Source organism: Aedes aegypti, chromosome 3 (genome assembly GCF_002204515.2).
Source record: "Aedes aegypti strain LVP_AGWG chromosome 3, AaegL5.0 Primary Assembly, whole genome shotgun sequence".
Lineage (NCBI taxonomy): Eukaryota > Metazoa > Arthropoda > Insecta > Diptera > Culicidae > Aedes > Aedes aegypti.
The window spans coordinates 94,835,184-94,843,764 of record NC_035109.1 but is presented as its reverse complement, the minus strand read 5'-3'; the positions used below and the strand labels follow the sequence as shown (position 1 = coordinate 94,843,764).

The 8,581-nt window shown below is 38.3% G+C and overlaps 1 long non-coding RNA gene across 3 annotated transcripts; it reads right to left on the bottom strand.

Annotated features, from left to right (window-relative positions):
* Positions 1-1,901: 1,901 nt before the first annotated feature.
* LOC110678718 lies at positions 1,902-2,616 on the bottom strand. Of its 3 annotated transcripts, none has more exons than XR_002501881.1 (3): positions 2,553-2,616; positions 2,121-2,407; positions 1,902-2,062 (listed from the first exon to the last, which is right to left on the bottom strand). It is a non-coding gene; the product is annotated as an uncharacterized LOC110678718 (long non-coding RNA). The 3 variants fall into 3 exon arrangements; XR_002501880.1 differs by having other exon boundaries at positions 2,121-2,194; positions 2,264-2,609; XR_002501879.1 differs by having other exon boundaries at positions 2,121-2,609.
* Positions 2,617-8,581: the final 5,965 nt, after the last annotated feature.

The window sequence follows — 8,581 nt, the reverse complement described above, 5'->3', positions numbered from 1 at the left end:
GGCATTGCATAACTCTAGGCGTTTAACGTTACATGTAAATTTCTGACTTAAATTACAAAAATGGTCCCAGTTTGTGAAAATGTTTTTTGCTAAGCGATTTGAGAATATATTCAAGTTGTATGATAACTAGGCTTTCAAAGATAAGTGACCAACTATTCAAAACTACATCAAATAGTGATCGTAGAACAGATATAACGCCTCAAATGCTCTCGATTCAAATGAAAACAGCTCTGAAATGAAGTGTCATACTAATATTCTTAGGTTTTGCGTTCGGTTTGCTTAACCGATTAACAGAAATTATGATATTTTGTTTAGTATGTGGTGCACTATCAAAGTTACCCGCATTATCAAAGATACCCCGTTTTCCGGTAAGGTACCGTGGGGCAAGTGGGTAATGGAATTCGCATAGTTGAGATTCTTCAAATTCTAGAGACTTAAAATTGAAACAAATCAGGTCGTGTATATTTCTTAGCTTGACTCCCACCAAATATAAGCAGCATGATGAAATTGCTTTTTATGAAAAATTAGAGAAAAAGTACGGAATTTTTTTTGAAAAATGTCTTCTTACTTTTCACTTGCCCCAAAAGTGGGGCAAGTGAAAAGTTTACCGTTTTGAACAATAAATTCAAAAACAAATAGTTATATTCACGATTTCTATTAGCTTTAACATTTGTTAGGGCTTCCCAATGGACAATAACATAAGTAACATGTAAACAAAGAAAATGTTATTCTTTTCACTTGAATTTTCTTCTGTTCAGTTAGGTTAGTTGAAATGATTCGACAACATTATAACTGCAACATTTCCAATGTTAGTTCTTACATTATAGGACAGCAATTGCATTTCTGCTCTGTAGAATTTCCACCGCTTGTTATTTGTTTTTAAGAAAGTCGGATAACTCTTCGGGAGAAATCAAACGGAATCTTTCAATAACGCAGGGTATCCATCCATCCGGAAAAATCCGGGAATTACAAATGGACGGGAAAAATACGGGAAATACCCGTGAATTTGGAGAAGACACCGGGAAATTATGTGTTTTGAACATAAGAATACCGGTTTGCTTCAATTCCAAATAATGGAAGAAAATTTTGACAAGGCCCCAAAAGGCTGCCCGTCAACTGTATTGTATATTGAAATAACATTTGACTGAAAACATTTATACGTGCATATGCATATTCAGCAATCATGTTAAGAAAAGCAAGCGTTACGCGCAACACTGCCAGCTACTTGCTAGCTGTTCTGATGTCAATAAAGAGATCGAAAGATCAGTTCTGATCGTGAAGTTAATCTGAACACAAGTTGTTCTTTTTCAAGTTACCCTCCGGAAGAATACCCCCGTAATCAGTCACCTTTCTTAAACAGTAGTGAGCGTACATTTTAGTGGCGACGAGAGAATTTGGAAGTGGCGGAATCTGGCACGACCATTTCGAAGAACAGATTTTTCCTTTCCGAAGAACGAGCTGGAGTAGGCAGCGAAAATTAGCTGGTGACAATCCGGTTCAAGGTAGAAGGTTATACATCGTAACATCTTGCGGCGGACCTTGCCCTTACCGTTAAGGATCTACTACACGCAGAGAAATATATTGTAAATTCAACAGATTTCTACATAGGTTCAACAAATTTTATTGTAGACTCACGGCTTACCAGCATTTATCATTGTTTCAATAAATATACTCATTTATTCCTACAATAAATATTGTTGTTTCTAAAAATGCTTCAAAGCAGCTAACTGTCAAATACAAAAAATATATTTTTTGAAACGAAAATATCCTTTGTTGAATCTATAAAAACATTGTATTGAAGTAACTGTATGACTCATGTAGAAACAAAAATAATAACTGTTCATTCAATAAAATAATATTTTAATTTCAATAAAGCTCAACCAAAGTTGCAAAAGGTGATGTTTTTATTGATGCTTGCTCGTTTATTATATAATCATGTTTATCTAATCAGAATGAATGATTGTGATGTTCTAGAACAATCTGGATGGTTCCATAGGTTGTGAGCAGCTCACATCAAATTTCACCAGCCGTTGTCGTTGCTGAATAACCCGGACGGCACATTCTGGAACAAATATGCAAATTGATTAATTTGTTAATTACATAGACTTTTTTATAATTACCTTTTGCTTTTCTTGTGCGATAGTTTTCCTCCCGCCGCTAAAAGTATAATTTCCATTTCTTCGGCACATATTGGCTGAAAATAAATTGTGTGATATATAAATGAAATGCCTTCTGAAAGTATTAACTTGCCTCAAATAATTACCGTCTGATAAATCAAAAATTTGCAGCAATTTAATGAATTCTTATCGTTTTTCACCGGATATACTTTCAGCTCTATTCATTTCGTTCGCGTCACTTTTTCTCACAAATACATGATGGCGACCATAAATAAAAAATATTGTAGATTCTAAAAATCACAATTATAGAAATAATAATTGTAAATTGTTGAAGCGAAAATCTACTACCATATTTTCATTCAACTAGAAATTTTGTTGTTTTAAAAATATACTGGTTTAGAAACTAACATGGGAATGAATTGATTTGATACATACATAAATTATTGATTCTAACCAATGCGTTCTTAGTTTCAACATATTAAAATTCTTCTGCGTGTACACTCAAGAAAATGGGTCCCTTGAATTCATGTGGATTTGCACATACGTTGCTCAAATTTCCAAAATAATTAGTTTTATTTGTGCCATATACTCACAATGATAGTATTAAATACCATCTATTTGCAGCACATATACACAATTTGAGTATGTGCAATGTATACATTCTTCTGAAGCACATTGTGCAAAAATATGGCATCCGTAAAAAGTTTTCGTGGTAGTGATCTTAATAAGCTGCATTTGTCCAGCGATACTTTGTTAGCATCGGAAGGTAATTATGACTGAAAATCACCGCTGTGACATTGTTTTAACTTAATCTACTTTTATGCAGAGGAAGGAATCGAATTTCATCAGAAGCAATAAATGATAATCGACTGATGAACTATCCACCTCGCTGTCCACAGAGATGTGACGTAGAATTATAACCAATACGAGTTGCCTCAACAAGTTGCCAATTTTTAGTTCGTCTGCTTCTACCGTTTATTATAATTAATTGTTATATCATACCACATATATTGTGGCCGTTGCAATGTGTCTATCAATCTATATAATAAACTATTTTTCTTTATTTTTGCTCATTATTGGATATAACAAGGAAAACCAAAAACGTCAATTAATATGATTTGTCTGATCAATATACTCCATTGAAGCGCGCATTGAAGAAGAATTTATACATTGCACATACTTTGAATATGTTTCAAATGGTGTATATGTGCTGCAAATAGAAGGTATTTAATACTATCATTGTGAGTATATGGCACAAATAAATCTAATTGTTTTGGAAATTTGAGAAACGTATGTGCAAATCCACATGAATTCAAGGGACCCATTTTCTTGAGTGTAGATGTTGATTTTATTGGTCACATGAAGATCACCAAGGAGCACAATTTGAATTCACATTGAGAACAATAGAAGATTGGATGACAACGAAGACCAACTATGATGTTCCCTTCCAAGCCGCTATATTTCTCGCATACTCTGAGATAACGCCCTAAAAGCCATTGGTAACCATGTGTGTAGCTCGTTGCTCCTGAGCAAGTGAAGGGATAAGCATCCAAACCAACATCACTGGCAGGTAGATAACGATCCTTTCTTCACCATAGCGTTGTTAAATAGCAATAAAATCCATTCAAATGCTCAGAAACAACGAGCTACACACATGGTTACCAATGGCTTTTAGGGCGAGATCATAAGTTATGCGAGATTAGGGGGCCTATTTTGTAAATCGAGCTGATTCATGTGACTCGTCTGTATTCGTTGTCGATCAAAGCAAGCATGCATATTTCAGATGTCACCCGTCGACTCCCATAGTAATCCAGTCACATACAGTGACAACTGTCTGTCGAAAAACTCGAGTGACAGAGCTGAGTCGAGCGAATTTTTCGGTCGACAGTGACTCCAGTCGAGTCATTTTGATCGACTCGACTTATAAAATAGACCCCTAGATTTGATTCTGGTGGGCCAATTTTGCATCCAGGTTCTATTGTATTTTATACCGACAAGTCAAATGGGTTTGGGGACGGACCTGGTGTAGTGGTTAGAACACTCGCCTCTCACGCCGAGGACCTGGGATCGAATCCCATCCCCGACATAGTCACTTATGACGTAAAAAGTTATAGTGACGACTTCCTTCGGAAGGGAAGTAAAGCCGTTGGTCCCGAGATGAACTAGCCCAGGGCTAAAAATCTCGTTAATAAAGTCAAATCAATCAATCAATCAAATGGGTTAATTCTACGAGTGGCGTGAGATGACAATTGTCGGTGTCGTATGAACTAATCTACGGTGACCACGATGACGTCACGCTGCAACTTCCAGCGGGATGAAAACCTTTACTGCGGGCCGTGTTTACAAAAAATGAACGATTTCGTTGTGCATTCATCCACTTCGTGTTCATCCGGTGAACATTCGTTGTCCGGATGTTGGTCCGGATGTCATTTAATGTAAACATTGCCCGCATTTAGAGCAGAAAAGAAAAAGAAAGTCGAGGATAAAAGAAGACCGTGGATAAGTCCATGGACCAATGCACGAGTTCACTAATTTGACGTTTGAGCGGTGCCGAATTCACTCGTTGCCATGGTAACGTAAATAACACGGCACCGCTCAAACGAATATGAAATAATGAACTCGTGCACTGGTCCACAGCGAGGTGACAATTCTCGACTCGAGTGAAGTGGCTCGTCGTGCAAATCAAATGGAGAGTCAATACCGGAGCTGAAGTTTTCGGCCCTGGTATCAGCAAGGTAATCGCTATGGGGCGCAATGCCACTGTGTTCCAAGCTGAAATGCAAGCCATCATTGACTGTAAAAATGTTTATCTCAAAAGAAACTATAGGTTTGCAAAGATCTGTATTTTCTCGGACAATCAAGCAGCTTTGAATGCTCTAAAGGCATTCACATGTAGATCTAAGTTAGTATGGGAATACATTCTTTCTCTGAAGTAATTGGCCAGTAGGAACGAAGTTAGATTGTTCTGGGTAAAATTGAGGGGAATGAAATCGCCGACAATCTAGGGGGGTCCGTAGCCTTGAGGTTACGCTTTCGCTTCATAAGCAGAAGGTCATGGATTCAATTCCCAGCCCCTCCAAAAAAATAACCCGTCCAGCCACCAGAAGACGCCGCACGGAGGACCGTGCATAGGGGAGCACATCCATCATCCGTCAGTATCAGATGGTGACTGAGACAAACTGAAAAAAAAAAAAAAAAAAAAAAAAAAATCGCCGACAATCTAGCAAGACAGGGTGCAGCTTCGAGCTTTGTCGGCCCTGAACCGTTCTGTGGTGTGCCTGAGTGCACTCCCAGGATGAAACTGAAAAACTGGGAAATGTCCATGGTAGAATCCAATTGGAACGCCACGGAAAGCAAGCGAAAGGATTCATAAAACTCAGTCTAGCAAAAGCCCGGGCTATACTGAATTTTAAGAAAGGAAATCTTAGGGTAAAAACTGGCCTGATGATTGGTCCCTGCCCAAGAAGGTATCATCTTAGGAAAAAAACAATCCTCTGAGTGTCGTTTTTGTCAAGCTGAAAACGAAACTGCTGAGCATTTACTCTGCAACTGCGGAGCATTGCATAATCAAAGAATGTTAACATTTGGAAAAGAGTCATTAGAGCCCTTGGAAATTTGGCAAGGTAGTCCTAATAGGGTAATAGATTTTATAAAACGAGTTGTGCCCAGTTGGGACAGTGTGACACATCAACTAAAGTGTATCGCATCTCAATTGTAAAAGGATATTTTGATGAGCACCAAATAAAATATGAATCATTAGTGTGGGACAAAATTTAGATTCTCGCTCCAGTCCACTTTTTGGATTGTATTTAGGTCCCATAACAACTGTGCTAAATTTCAGCTCGATCGAAGAAACTATATTTTAGCGCCAGCTGTTCAAAGTTTGTATGGGATTTACTATGGGAAAACTTACTTTTGCAAAGAAAAATCACCAGAGGTCGCCCATTGACCACTATAAAAAATCTGAACACAGACCTCGATAGGTATTATTACGGTGAAGAATATTGCTGAAGACCGCAAAACAGTCCGACACTTGTGAAAAAAGTTATTCAATGAAAACCTATTGGCAATGTAACGTTGATTAACACGTAAAGGAATAACAATCGTGCTTATTCTGCGCGGCGTGTGAGATGAAACGAGTCGAATGAGGTGACAATTGTCGACTCGCTCCCATTTGATTAACATTAGTCGTCTCACGTCACTCGCGGTGAGAGCGACTCGTCTCGACTCACACGCCGCGCAGAATAGGCACGAATAATAACAAAATCGGGCAAAATTTCCGAATAGTCTATGCTTAATAACTTTTTTCACAAGCATCGGATTGCTTTGCGGTCTTCAGCAATGTTGTTCATCGTAAAAATACCTATCGAGGTCTGTATTCAAATTTTTTATAGAGGTCAATGGGCGAACTCTGGCGATTTTTCTTTGCAAAAGTAAGTATTCCCATAGTAAATCCCATAGAAACTTTGAACGGCTGGCGCGTAAATATAGTTTCTCCGATCGAGCTGAAATTTTGCACAGTTGTTATGGGACTTAAATGCAATCCAAAAAGTGGACTGGAGCGAGAATCTAAATGTTTCATATAACCGTGTCCCAGGCCAATGGGTCATACCACAATATTCCTAAATAATGAAATCAGTGGTTGATAGGCTCTACAGATAAAACTAAATCACAGGTTATGAACTGTAAAATACGCTTTCACTGATTTTTCTGTAATACACTAGGGGAAAAGCACTAATTTTCGACCCACAAGAATTCTGTGCTAATTTTCGGATTTCCATACAAAGTAGGCCAAAAACGTATGAATGTGTCGAAAATTGGTGCTCTTCCCCTAATGCTTTCAACAGAACTGTCAAATACTTACCGAAGTTCTGTAAAGGTGGAAAAAGTACAAATTTATGTAAAGTTTTTACTGTCTGATGACATATTTCACTATTAAATAGTGACTATTTGCACCGACAATCTGTAAAATCAATTGTCGGCCATATTGCTAACCGTGACTTGAACCAAAATTTCTGCTGTTTCGAGTGAAGAAGTTAAATAGTATGAAACAAACGCACTTAGAATTAATCACAGATATCTGTAAATTTCACCGAATTCTCAGCAGCAGTTGTTTCGGTAATCCGTTCGGTGATTTTTTACTTCACCGAATGACCTGTAAAACTTGAAAAATTTCATCTGTCAAAATCACCGAATAGTTCGGTGGTTTTGTACAGATTTTCTGTGGAATTGTTGACTGTTTTTGGAGGTTTAATTGGGCTGTTCGGAGTTTTTCTACCCATCTGCTGTGATTTTTTTGTTATTCTTTTAGCATTTCACCGATTTAATCTGTATATTTTTACAGATCTTCTGTGAAAAGGTAGTTTCCTTTCGGATTTTCCATGACATGATATTATTTCAATCATTTCGAAGCGCTTACTTCTTTCTAAATATACTTAAAAAATGGGGATCGAACCCACGACTCCCTACTCGCTAGATGGGCGCTTCAACCTACAAGCTGCGGAGCCCCTTGAGAGACCACGACGCTCGAAGGCGAACTGAACTCGATTACCCCAAAGCACATGGGATCATCATTTCGCAGTCTAAACTTCGTTCGGATATATAAGCCTGTGCAATGTGCATGCTATACAACGTTTGACTTTTACTGTGCGCTCTGTTTTCAAGTTGCCCGTGAGAGAGAGCGAGACAGCACCAACACACGGCACACAGTAAAAGTCATGAGCAGGGTTGGGAAAAAATCTGAAATTCACTCTACAGTAGCCAAGCAAAGCCAATAGGCCTTTTCATGTGACAGGTCCGTCTATGCATTTGTTTACATCGGTGGAGGACCGGTGCATACACGAGGCTGTCATTTTCATAGAAGAACTGTCAAAGAGCTTCCCGATCAGCTGTTTTGGAACGTCATGTGAATAGGCCTATCACAGTCAGCGAAGCCAGTGAAACTCACGCCCATCGCTGCTGTAGGCAAAATGCCTTGAAAATAGCAAAACACCCGTTGCTAAGGGCAACCCAAAACTACTGTAGAAAAATGTTCTATTTCCCGCTGCATTTCCCGCATTTATAGCCTTCAATGACACTCATGATTCAGAAAATTCGTGCACCCAACATAGGCTACTTGATGAGATTCACTTTTTTGAACTACTGTACTGGGAGAGCCACGTGATTTTCGCGAAAATTCAAGCCTATTACTCATGAGAACAAAAGAATTGGGTCCTAAAGCCCTGTCCCAATTTTAGTGCCAAACGCTTAAGTTTAGGCCAAAAACACATGTTTACTCAATTTTCTAATGTTTTCCGTTGGTTTAAGCCCAAAAACATTTTTATTAGATTTTGTCAAATCCTTTGACTTAAACTCAAATTTTGGGTGTATTTTGTTTTCCGTGTCCCTTACGAAATGTCAGATAGGAACAACCCTAGTGGTCGAACTAAAACCCCTGTGGTGTTTTTGTCGACTAAGCGAACGTC